Source organism: Erpetoichthys calabaricus, chromosome 3 (assembly GCF_900747795.2).
Source record: "Erpetoichthys calabaricus chromosome 3, fErpCal1.3, whole genome shotgun sequence".
In the NCBI taxonomy this organism is placed as follows: Eukaryota; Metazoa; Chordata; class Cladistia; order Polypteriformes; family Polypteridae; genus Erpetoichthys; species Erpetoichthys calabaricus.
In genome coordinates, this window is record NC_041396.2 from 272,454,724 (window position 1) to 272,467,591 (window position 12,868).

Here is a 12,868-nt window from a genome sequence, read left to right on the forward strand (position 1 = left end):
AAACTGGGGGTCAAATGTGACTTTTACTGTTTAACCTCACATCCTTCTCAACACTGTTCAAGACGGGCCCCCTTTTTGCTGGCCTGGGTGTACTTGTGCCCTTAATGTACCCTCCCTGCGCCCCACTGCAGCCTGGACTCTTGCAGTTATGTGCACAGTCCTCATCGTCCTTTAGTCATCTGCCACACTAAATCCTCTCTGGTACTCTTGTTCCTGAATCCTAAATTTGTTTTACCGTCCGCTTTAACCTTCTGAGCGCGCCTTGAGCTTTATCTCTGATGCATAAGATGTTCTCTCATAATTCTTTTGGGTTCCCTTTCAAGTGCTTGACATATTTTTTTCTCTTTCTTTATTTCGTCTCTGCTGATTTTGGTCTCTTTCAGTACAAAATAATAATCGGATTCAACGGGCGCCTCTTGGTAGCTCCAAGTTTGGTGTATTTTTTTTGTCAAGATAAATGTGGCCCAGCTGAGGCATAAGTTTTATTTATTTTATTTTTGGATGGTGTAGTAGTGGATAAGTTACAAGGTTGCCATGTTAATGAAAGTTTATCATCATGTGTGTTGAACACCATGAAATTCTTACTCCTTGGAATATGGTGTGGTGTATAGCAGGGGCCCTTGCCCGGCTGGGACGCCTCTATGCTGGAAGGACCTGGGGAGGGAGGGTATCCAGAGCATCACCTCTCCCAGAGCTCTCGGCGGCAGCCCCTTGGGTTGCAGCGGTGCCTCAGACTCCCACAGGGCTCCATGGGAGTTGGAGTTTGGTGCAGCCTTTGGGGCTCCATGGGCACCTCCAGGGGGTGCTGCAGCTGCTGCAGAGCCCTGGCTTGCACACCCGGAAATGCTGCCGGAAGATGGTGAACGAGCACCGGGAGTACGTCCTGGTGTCTTATACAAGGGGCCAGCAGCCGTTACTCCAGGTGCCAGAGTCGGGTGGGAGAGAATAAAGTTTGCTGGAGGAGGAGTGGAGGCAAATAAAAAGAAAGAGAGAGGAAGATAAAGAACTGTGGTGGGCTGGCACGCTGTCTGGGGTTTGTTTCCTGCCTTGCTCCCTGTGTTGGCTGGGATTGACTCCGGCGCACCCCCTGTAGTTAGGATATAGCGGATTGGATAATGGATGGATGGAAAAAGAAGAAGAGAACTGTGTTTGGGGTACTGTGCTTGTGCCTGAACTGCGCTGTACAGGTGGGAAACGGAGGCAGGCGTTTCCCACAGGAAAAAAAGAAAAAAAATGCATGTGTTTGCACTTGTGTCTAACGTCTGTCTGTGTTGGGGTTGGGGTGGCTGGTGTACCCCCTGGTGGTCTACAATGGGCAGTAATACAATACCAGCAAAAAGACACACACACACAGAAACAGCACATAGACCTTACATGAAACATACAGTTACATTTACATAGCAGTTTTCTAGACTCTCAGAGCAGTTTACATAGGCAGCAGAGGAGCCACTTCAGCCACCACCAATATGTGACATCCATCTGGATGATGTGACAGCACCCATTCTTACGGTACATTTATTTAACACTTTTCTCACTACTCCAAGTGCTTTACATAGACAGCTGGGATCCACTTCAACAACAAACACTGTGTAGCATCCATCTGGATGATGTGACGGCAGCCATTTTGTTTTAGTACGCTCACCACACATTAGCTATTAGGTGGTGAAGGGCTAAGAGAGATCCTTAGCCTGTAAGGGTACAAGGGATGATTAGGGGAGCAGAATGGACAAGTCCATGATTGACAATTTAGCCAGATCACTGAGGGAGACCCGACTCCCTTCGAAAGATGCCCAGGGATCTTGTGAGGACCTTGGTTTTACGTTTCATACAAAAGCACCGTTTTTCAGTGCGGTGTCCATGTCACTGACAGACAAGAAGAAGGACACAGACCACAAGGTAAGCGCCGCATGATTGCCTCACCAGCACCTTAAACTTACCCGGTGGGTCTCCTATCCAGATTGCAATAATAAACACTTCATTTGTTCATCTCATAACTTTTTCTGTAGTCTGTGCATCGACGCTGCCACTGGCTAGTATGAGTGCCTGTGGTCCTGTGAGAAAGGCGACTGTGCAGGGTGGCTGAGGTCTTTGGTTATCCCTTTATGAATACTTGAATTATATCTGTTTGCAACTCACTGGGTGACTCCAAATAAGCCATTTAACATGTTTGTGATCCCACCGTCTGTCCATCTGCTATCAAACACCCTGAAACTATGAATAGTGTTAACTGCAGTCAGGCATCATGGAGCTCAAAGAAACCTCACGTCCTTCCAGGAATGAAGACACCAAGCTGGACAACCTCAAGTGTACTAGGATGACTGTCAAGGGTGAATAGCACCCAGGTGTTATCTTGGTGTACTTAGGACCCCGCTCCCAGTTTAAGTGCAGATTTCATATGAAAGGTAAATTCATTTGGTCCCTTGCAGCCATCCCAAACAAAACTCTACTTGAGATGACACCTTATGGTCTTACATGGGAGGTCATGCCTTATGGAGGACTCAAATTCGCACTGGTGCTGATTATTTCTATGGATTTTAGGGTGGATAAACAACCACACTCTTCCTGTTAGTGCCATTATTGAAGCAATCAAATATGTTACCACTTTTGGTATATTATTTGTGGTTGCTGTGTCATGACAAAAATGCTCTGAGATTCATCAGGATGGGGTGTTTTGAGGTAAGTTGTGGTGAGGTGGCCTGCTGTTATGCGCCTAAAATCTGGAATAATTTATCGATAGAAATTCACCAGGCTAATATGGTGGAGCACTTTAAAAACCTTCTAAAACCCCATTATTTTAACATGGCTTTCTCGTAGCTTCATTTTAGCTTAATCCTGATATTCTGCATATGTATTTAATTATTATTTTTTTCATAGCTCCACAATCTGTACTAACTCCTGCTTTCTCTGCTGTTCTTTTTCTGGTTTTCTGTGGTAGCGATCTACACCACCACCACCTGATCAAAGCACTGTGCAGTCCCTACACTGATGGATTGAAGGCCAGACGTCCACATGACCATCATCATCTAATTCTGCCACGTGAAGCCTGAAAACCATGAGGACTGATTGAGGTCATTTATGTTAGGTAGAATGCCTAGAGGGGGCTTGGCGGTCCCGTGGCCTCGGAACCCCTGCAGATTTTATTTTTTTTCTCCAGCCCCTGGAGTTTGTTTTTTGTTCGTTTTTTCTGTTGTCCTGACCATTGAACCCTACTTTATTCTTTCTTACTTAGTATTGCCTAATCTTTTTTTTATATTTTTATTTTTCTTATAAAATTTTCTTTCTTCATCCTGTAAAGCACTTTGAGCTACATCATTTGTATGAAAAAGTACTATATAAATAAATGGTGTTGTTGTAATAGTGATTAGCAAAACAATTTGTCCAGAATTAGAGATTTACAATAATTGTGCCTTGGACAGAAGAAGAAAGATGTTTAGTCCTGTCTGGAGGCATTTATATGCATTAAGTCTGGGTGGGTGGGTCCTGTCATACGCGTGTGCATGGGGGACAATTTAAGGGCACAGTAATAATAATTGTAATTTCTCACTAGAAAGCCAGGGATCACTGTCGACTGATACATTTTCTCTTCCTCTCTCTGCAGACTAAAACATTAATGACCATGACACCTCTGACGTCACTTCTGGTGTCTCCCTGTCTGGATCCACATCTTCCTGCCAGGAGCCACTAATATCAGAAGCTCTGAACAGTCTGTTTTGGAGACTTGTGTCAATCTGACATTTTCTTTTCTTTTTGACATGTCAGCACCCGCATTTTATTTATAACATACAGGGTTGTCCAAGGGGACGCCCATGTAACACCTGGCTGTGGCAGATAGATGGTCATTTCCAGGTGGTGGGACTGGATTGCGTGTGTGCCTAGGGTGTTGCCAACCAGGATCCCGAGCTCTTTCATCTTGTGGTGGGTGCGAGAATGCGCTGTACCAGTATATGCTCCCCAACCTGACCTGACCTGACCTAACCTGGGATGGCCTTCAGGTGCCCCAAAGATTTATAATTTTTTGTCTCTTTTTGTTACAATAGATATACAGGTGGACCTCCATGTCCTTAGTGGTCCAGCCTCATTATGATGCAAAGCAAACATCACCTGCGATATCCATATAATTTTCTTTGATGGTTTTTGATCTGCCATCCAAAGCATAGAATGTGGGCCATAATGGGAATGCCATCTTTATGGTCCGCGTTTTAAAACACTTCATGACTGAGGCATATCAGCAACTTGGTGTGCATTTTAAAGAGAACTGAACTGTAACATCTGTTTTACTGAGAGGTAAATCCAGTATTTATTCCTGTGTGGCACTCTACTGGGCTAAATCTCGTTCATTTTGATACCCCGAACCTCCTGGTTGGCACCCAGAAGGCTTTAGGCTTCTAAAACTCACCATGCTGACTGTTTGATTTGCATACCCTGCATGCCTCTCCATTTAAACTTAGTTACAATGAATTTCTAGTGGCTCGCCAGATGTTTCATAGACGAACTCCAAGGCTAATGTGCCCATCGACAGATGCCCGGCCCAGTGTGCTGCATATCAATCCTTCATTTGCTTCTCTTTTCATTTCTGCACAAACGCTGTGTTTAACCAGTTCATTCTTTCATTTTCTAACCCTGGTTTATTTGCTGTTATTTAATTTATATGATTCTAATTAAATCTGACTGCTCTATGTTTGGCACAGTAACTCATTTTTGTAAAGAAAAATATGTTCTTGTATTTCATTAATGTTTTCTGCTTGATGAGAAATATGGAGAAAATTACCCACATGAGACATCCATCCATTTCTGAGTCCCTTTTCTATCCCTGCACTTCTGGATGTCTGACCACTGCAGGACCCATGCTGTAGCCTCATCACCTGCCTGTCTTTAAAGGAGAATGCAAAGCCTGGAGGAAATGCTCTTGATCACAGGGAGAACATGCAAACGTCACAGTGCATTGGCAACTCAAGGATGCACTATCTACCACAGGGCACGCTCACTCACTCAGAGTCAAATTAACTTCACTGATCGGCTGCTTGTCTCCACAGTAATCCAGTAATCGCAGAGACAGAGAGAACATGCAAACCTGACACAATGAATTGCTGTGACAATAGCTTATTGCAAGGCATACTTAACACACTTGGCCACAATCACTCAGACAGCATCATAATCCAGTATGTCAGGAAAATTAAAAAGCAGACTCTAAGATTTTAAGGTAACAAGTCATTGAGACTCTTAAAAGTTGAATGGGGACAGTGGTCTGGCCTAAGTGGGCTCTGTACAATAAGATGGCAAATGACCAGTGGCCAGGGTTAAAGAACAGTTCCAAATGATAACTGAGTACAAAGGCAAAATCGACCTAAAGGAGACCATCTTTGTGTCACAAGCTTTATTTAGATCAAAGTACACATAATTTCTGTGTTCTTAATAGTCAGGCTTTCGAAACCCAAGCCTACAAAATCTGAAGTCTTAAGGCTCTGCAGAAACCTAAAAACCCAAAAATAAGCTTTGGTCTAAACTCAAAAATCAGGCTTTCGGCCTACACAGACCATGGAAGGGGAAAAGTTTTAAAGAACTTTACAATGATCAGAGGAGGGAGGGGATATTTAAAACACAACTGACTTGGCTCACACCTTTACCTAAGCTGACGTAAACAGCTGACATACAATTAGTTACATTTCTTTTGTTTTTCCAATTTGTAATTCCCGGCCACACAGTGCCATTAGCAGGAACTGAATCCACAACCTTAGGGTTTGAAGTACAAAGCCTTAACAACTACACCACACCACCTGGCAGGGCAACCAACAAAACATGGGACAGCCAAAGATGAACAAAATATTAATAAATATTAATAAAGTCAAGTCCACAAACCAATAATTTAATTAAAAAACACAACCAAAGTCCATAAACACATGTGAAGAAACACCTGCTATGAACGGATGCAAATCCAAAAACAGAAGGAGGACTGAGCAACTACAGAGAAACTAATGCCTCAGCAAAAGTTCTGAAGTAACACAGGCCTTATATGCGATTGAGAGGGTCCCGCAGCTTCAGTGTCAGGGGGTCCCACCCCCTTAGGCTCAATATGTAAGAAACAGGGAACACTTACAATAGAATATATAGAATGAACATTCATATATATATAAAACAAAAATTACAAAACATTAAAATATCAAAGCAAAGTATTAATATATGGAAATAGACAAAATAGTCAAAACAGAAAATATCAAAAATTAAAAAATTAAAACTCAGCAAAAGAAAATGGAGTCCAGGGTCAGAAACCTGGCTGATCGATAACATTCTGAGAACACAGCTTGCTAGTTTAAAGATTGCTGTAATAACCACATGACTATGTCCCGCATGTAATAATATTTCTTTTTTCCACGTTTTGGGTATTTTAGGGTTTTCGTACCTTTGGATCATGTTTCCGTTACTTCTTTTGATCTTATTCTGAAAAGCTGATTTTGACTGACATTTTATAATTATTATATGGGGGATGCTGGTGGAAGCATTACATGCCTTCATTGCCACATGCATGATGTTGCAGTGGTGTCAATCAAAGAACACTCTGTTTAGCATAGATTCTCTTTGTCATGCTAAGACAGAAAAAAAAAACATAAAGGAAAAAGGATAAGGAGAGGAGAAGAGGTGTAGTCATGAGCCAAGAGAAGATTGGAAAATGGAAGATCAAAAAATATGAGGCACCAAAGCCATTAAGTGAGTATCAAAAATCAAAAAGATGAGAAAACATATTAAAAAAAAGTCTCAGGAATCAAGGTGGTTGTCCAAAATCTTGGGTAGAGACGTGACCTTTCACCTTTGGCCGTACACATACAGGTTGTAACGACTCTAACCCGTGCCGTACGTAGGTAATCAAAGTGGCTACAAAATGATGAACTAAAAGCAGAAAAATCTTCCATAAAAACAAGAAACAACTTAATAAATCAAATCCTTATCTTCAAATAGCCAAATAGAAAAAGACAGGAAAAAACGAGAGGAGAAAACAAAATAAATTAAATATGAAACACCAATATCATATTTTTATTTTCCAAGGAGGCGCCGGTGCTAAGTTGATTTTTTGTTTCCTTGCTCTCACTTATGTCCTTTGATTTTTGTCTTGCACACTGCATTTCGGATCCTCTGCCCATTTTGACTTTGTTTCTCAACCCCGACTGTGTCAATGTGTTTGCCTGTTAAAACTGTGATGTCACACACACCTTAGACCACACCCCTGAATGACATGTGACTCCATGGCAACCCAATAGAAAATGCTGTGTTAGGCTGCAACACAAATAAACAACTAATAAAACAGACAGGAAAAAAGGAAAAGCAATATAAAGAATTGTATCATTTTCTACTGAATTGTGATATAAGAAGCTACCAAAAATAATAAAGATATTTTTTTACTCTTTGGCCAATATATCAAATTTGTCTTTTAAATAGATAGTACAGTAGAGTACAATCAAATTCTTACCTGCTGGTGTGAACACAAATGCAAAACATCACCACCCTCTGGAGCCATGATGAACAAGAATATAGAGAAATACAAAACTTCACACACAAAAAAAAAAATACAAATACACTTTACTGATGTACTTCTTCCTCCTAACTCTCAGTAAATGAAAACTTCTGGAAAAACGTTAAACACAACCAAAGGACAACTCCAGTATAACATGGACATGTATAGTCATAACGTGGGCTGGAACCAAACTGAACAATCTGAAATACTTCAAACCAAAATGTCTGAACATTCCACTCTGGTGATTTTGATCTTTGACTGACAAATATATAAATAAACAAGAAAAGGTCCACCCTGGGTCTCAATCTGTAGAGGAGATAAGGTATCAGAATAGGAAAACAGCTCAAGAGAAGCCAGGAATCTCTGTAACAATTCTCTGTGGTGGCCCACTGACAGAAGCCCCCTAATGACCAAAGTAAACACAAGGAATAACTGAAGTCTCCAGACGCTGGGTTAATATGGCCCAAGTAAGCACTGACCACTCTGGGGCTTGAGTAAAAGCTATGCAGATCGCCCAGGAGTTATGCAAGTGAGATGACTCTTCTTTATGATTTGTGCAGCCACGGGCGCCAAGTGATGCACCTTTGACTCAGGAAGACCTGAACTGTAGAAGTGGAGAGGCAGCTGCACTCTAAAAATCATAAGGGGATTGGAGGCCAGAGATGTCCTACTGGTCACTTCAACTTACTTACTGGAATACAGACTGTGGTCTAATAAGGAGAGCAGGCAGTAAGTGACCAAGTCTGTCCAGAGGAGGATCACATGATGTACTGTCCGCGATGTATACAAGTTGAGAACACACACAACAAAGAGCTTTAAAAAAAGACATCTGCCACTTTGCTCTGTCAGGCCATGTCATAATTATTTAGTTTGTCCCCGGCCATGGCTCCATCACCAACCTGCCTCTTGAACCTGACACCAGTTCATTAGTTTTACTCTGTAGGAACAGAAGTCGATGGTTTAAAAAAAAAAAACGCAAATTTAAACGGGAGCAGCCGAAAGAAGAAGAAGAAGAAACAATGAAACCTATCACTTCTCTTTACTGATATGGCTATTTAGAGGAGCAGTTTATACACTTAATCCAGCGACTCTCACTTCTTTCTGTATTGCTCTCCCTCTCAATCTGTCAACTCTCTACATGGAGTCACTCTGTGGGTCAAGGGTCACTGCCATGAGCAGCACACCGCCTTCATTTTCTTCATTTTCTATGAATTTCCCCTTGGGATTAATAAAGTATCTATCTATCTATCTATCTATCTATCTATCTATCTATCTATCTATCTATCTATCTATCTATCTATCTATCTATCTATCTATCTATCTATCTATCTATCTATCTATCTATCTATCTATCTGGTGGCCACAGTTCACATTGCACTCTGACCTGCTCCTGCCCTGATTTCAGTGTGTACCTGCAGCCTTCGCCTAATGGAGAGCAAAGTAGAGCGACTGAGGAGAGGACCACAGCTCTAATCTTGAAGCCCCTTGCCATCTTAAATGCAAGAAATATGACTCCTTTATTCACATTTTTTAAATACCTGACTCACTGACATCTTAAGTGAGCCATTAGTGGTATCTGATGAGCTCTGCAGTACAGCTCTTATCTTGCTAACACACACCACTCCATCACACACTCTTCTCAGTCCTTCCACGTGTTCAAACTTTCACAACTTATGGCAGCTGCTACTAGCTGATGACTTTGCCCCACATTTCCTAAATTAAAGCATAAGGAAAAATGGGAGGCAAAGTATTTTTTGGCTCCTGCGTAGCTGACTGGCATGGAGTGGAAGGACACTAGGAATGCACTTTACAGATTATTTTAGATTTACAGATTAGATTAGATCTGACAGCCATTAAACAGATGAGGTGAGAAGCTGACCGTGTCAAAGTCCCAGCTCGGTCAGGCTGCAATCCTTTTTGAGATTTTACATTTCACAAAACAGGAGATGTACCTGCATTTTGCTTTTCCTGCAATGCGAAGAGCTTTACACTGGAGTTTGAAACAAGAGAGGCACAGCTGGCTATTAGCAAAACTGGGGAAAATGAGCTGGGCTGAGCCCTCGAATTATAGGAGACATTCACTTTGCAACATGAAGTGACGGCAACTTAAGAAATGGAATGGATGAAGAGTATATAGCCCCTGGAGGACCAAAATGTGGACCAGGACTAGAAAGCCCTAATGCAATAGAAACAGGGAATATGAATGAATATGGAGGCGGACTGATAGTAGGATAGGTGGAGGGTAGGATGGATCCATGGACAGATAGAGAGGTGACTGACTGGGCAGGAGAGTGGTATATAGGTGGGGGGTTGAACAGATATATGGATGGGTAGATTAATACACAATGGATTGGAAAGGGGTTTAAAGCATAGATAGATAGTGTGACAGATATGGGGCGCTATCGCTCCCTTGAACCCTCGGATCAGACGCCAGACACCAGATAAAAGTCCAATAATTGTTTTTATTAGGACAATAATGTGCACCAAGCACCTTCCACTCATAAATATACAATATTATAATCAATAATCAATAATCCTCCACTCCCAGACGTGTTGCCACCCTTCCTCCTGACTCAGCTTGTCCGTCTGGGATCTCTCACAGTCTTTATAGTTCTCGACCCAGAAGTGCTTCTGAACCCTCAGTCCATGTGACTTCCTAGCACTTCCGGGTCAGATCAAAACTCTTCTTTCTCATCCCGGAAGCACGTCATTTCCTCTGTCGCTGTGACTAAGACGTACTTCCGAGTTATAGGTAAAATAGAAGTCTCTGGGCCTCCCTGCAGCGTCCCCTGGCGGCCCCGACATTATCCAGCAGGGCTGTACAGGAAAACTCCAATGTCCATGATGCCCTGTTGTAATTCGGGACACCTCCACACCGCAGGGAGGGCTCCATCTGGTGACCTGGGGGTATTGATTGGGATGAATGGCCGGCCATATCCCACAATAGACAGAAAGACAGACAGACAGACAGACAAACAGACAGACAGATAGATAGAATGGATGGGTGGATCTAATAGGTGTTTATGTGGGTGGATGGAAGGCTAGATGGAAGAATGGATATATGGGATTGTAAGAGATGAGAACATAGACAGTTGTCTGAGTGGATGCAGAGGTTGATACCTTAATCAATGGATGACAATATGGACACAGTGGTGAACATGTAATCAGATGGTAAATATATAAGTGGATGGGTAAGTAGAGAGGTGGATTCATAGATGGATAGATTTATAGGTGGATGGATGAATGGATTCATAGGTGGTTGGATGGAAGAACAGATGTATAAATATAGTAAATGGATGGGCAGATGGACTGATAGATACATGGATAGGTAGGTGGATTGATGGATGATTGGATATGTAGATTGTTACATGATGAACAGATACATAGGTGGGTGGGTGTTTGAAATGATGGGTGAATAAATGGAGAAGTGGCTGGATGGAAGAATATACAGGTGGATGGATGGATGGCTGAAAACATGTCTGGATTGGTGTGCAGGTGGATGGTAGATAGATTTGTGGATAAGTGAATAGGTAAATAGGGAGATGGGCTGCTAGATGGCTAGATATGTAGATGAACAAATGAATAGACAGATTGGTATTTTCTTGCTATTTCAAGCATGAAGACGCATGTCTTCACTTTAGACTTCTTCATACTGTTTGGTGCAGTTTCCCCTTCTCTGGTTTCAGTTGCTCTCTCTGTTTCCACTGCTCCTGACATCCTGTTTTTTTTCAGGCCCCTGTTAGTCTCTCTCATTACTTCACCTTGTTCTTCAGTTTCTTATTCTTTTCACGAGTTTCACTCTGATGCTGGTATTGTATTCTTCTTTCTTTGTAAAGTACTTTGTAATGGTTCCTGCTGTTAATGGCACTCAGTAAAATAGAGATTGATTGGTTCATTTGCCCCCATGGTCAGTGACAGACACTTCATTATCTGGTGTTTGTGTTCTCTTGGCTATTAGCCTCTCTGGGCTGTCTGTGTTTATTGCTTTCAGTCCATTTCCAGATGCTGTGGGAGTCCTCCATTCTAATATGTTAATTGGCGATGGCACATTGCTTTGTGCGGCCTGCTCACGGCTCCAGAGACCAGGGCTCAGATCGTTGCATGTTCTCTCCAGGCTCACAAGTTTCTTTTAAGAGTGAAGGACTGTGGGTGTTGGTGTGGTAGTTGTGCCCTGCAGGTCAAGTAGTTAGATGAATAGATGGATGGAAGATTTGGTCAGCTCAGGTGTTTGTGCTGCTGCCTCATGACTCCAGTTCGTGGAATCCTAAACTTTGCATGTTCTCTGCTTGAGTTAGAATTAATTTTTCCTCCTACAGGCCAAAGACTCTGAATTGGTAATATCACCACATACACAGTTGTAAGGCTTACATCAACATTTTTGAATTAATTTAACCCTGGCAGCTTTGCTGTTTATGTATTGTAAAATGCATGAAAAGCACTGCAGAAGGGCTTGGCTCCCAATTGAGAAAACACACTTTAGTACTGGTAAGAATGCTGAGGTGTCCTTTAGTGGTCATCAAGACAATTCTTAAGCTTTCTGGTGGATCTTTTAAACAGGTTGTAAATAGGAGTATGGGTGCCAATGGGCATACAGAGAGTGATTGTCACTGTTAACTGAGGATATCACATATCTTCAATTTTAGAACTGCAGAGAGAAGTGAGCCATCTGGCATCTTCTAAAATCTTCTGCAGTCCCTCAGGGCTGTTGTGAATGCTTACACCCTATAGCCCATCCATAAGGGCTTGGATGTGTCCTATAATGGACTTTTATTACATTGAGGGTCAGTTACTGCCTGGTGCTGAAACTGATTCAACTAACAAATATATATCAGGGGCACTTTGAGAGGTTGGTCCTGGACTATATGAGTTTTCATGTGGTAGACCACTTGGACCCACTGCAGTTTGGATATCCGATTGGAGTGGAGGATGTCATTATCTGTCTGCTCCACAAGGCTTATTCTCACCTGAAGAAAGCTGACAACGCTGTGAGGATTATGTTTATTTGATTTCTACAGGACCTTCAATGCCATCCAGCCATCCTTGTTAAGGGGTAAACTCAGTGATATGTAGGTGGATGAGCCTTTGGTGTCCTGGATAATGGGCTATCTGTCAGGTAGATCACAGTCAGTGAAGCTAAAGGACTGTGTCTTTGATACAAATGTGAACAACACTGGAGCACCACAGGGAGCAGGCCTGTCTCCTTTGCTCTTCACTCTGTACACCTCTGATTATAAATATAACACCTGGGACTTTCATTTGAAGAAACTCTTAAATAATTCTGCACTTATGGGGTGTATTGATAAAGGGAATGAGACAGAGGAGAAGAGTCAGGTGGAGAACTTTGCTTCTTGGTGCAAAGAGAAT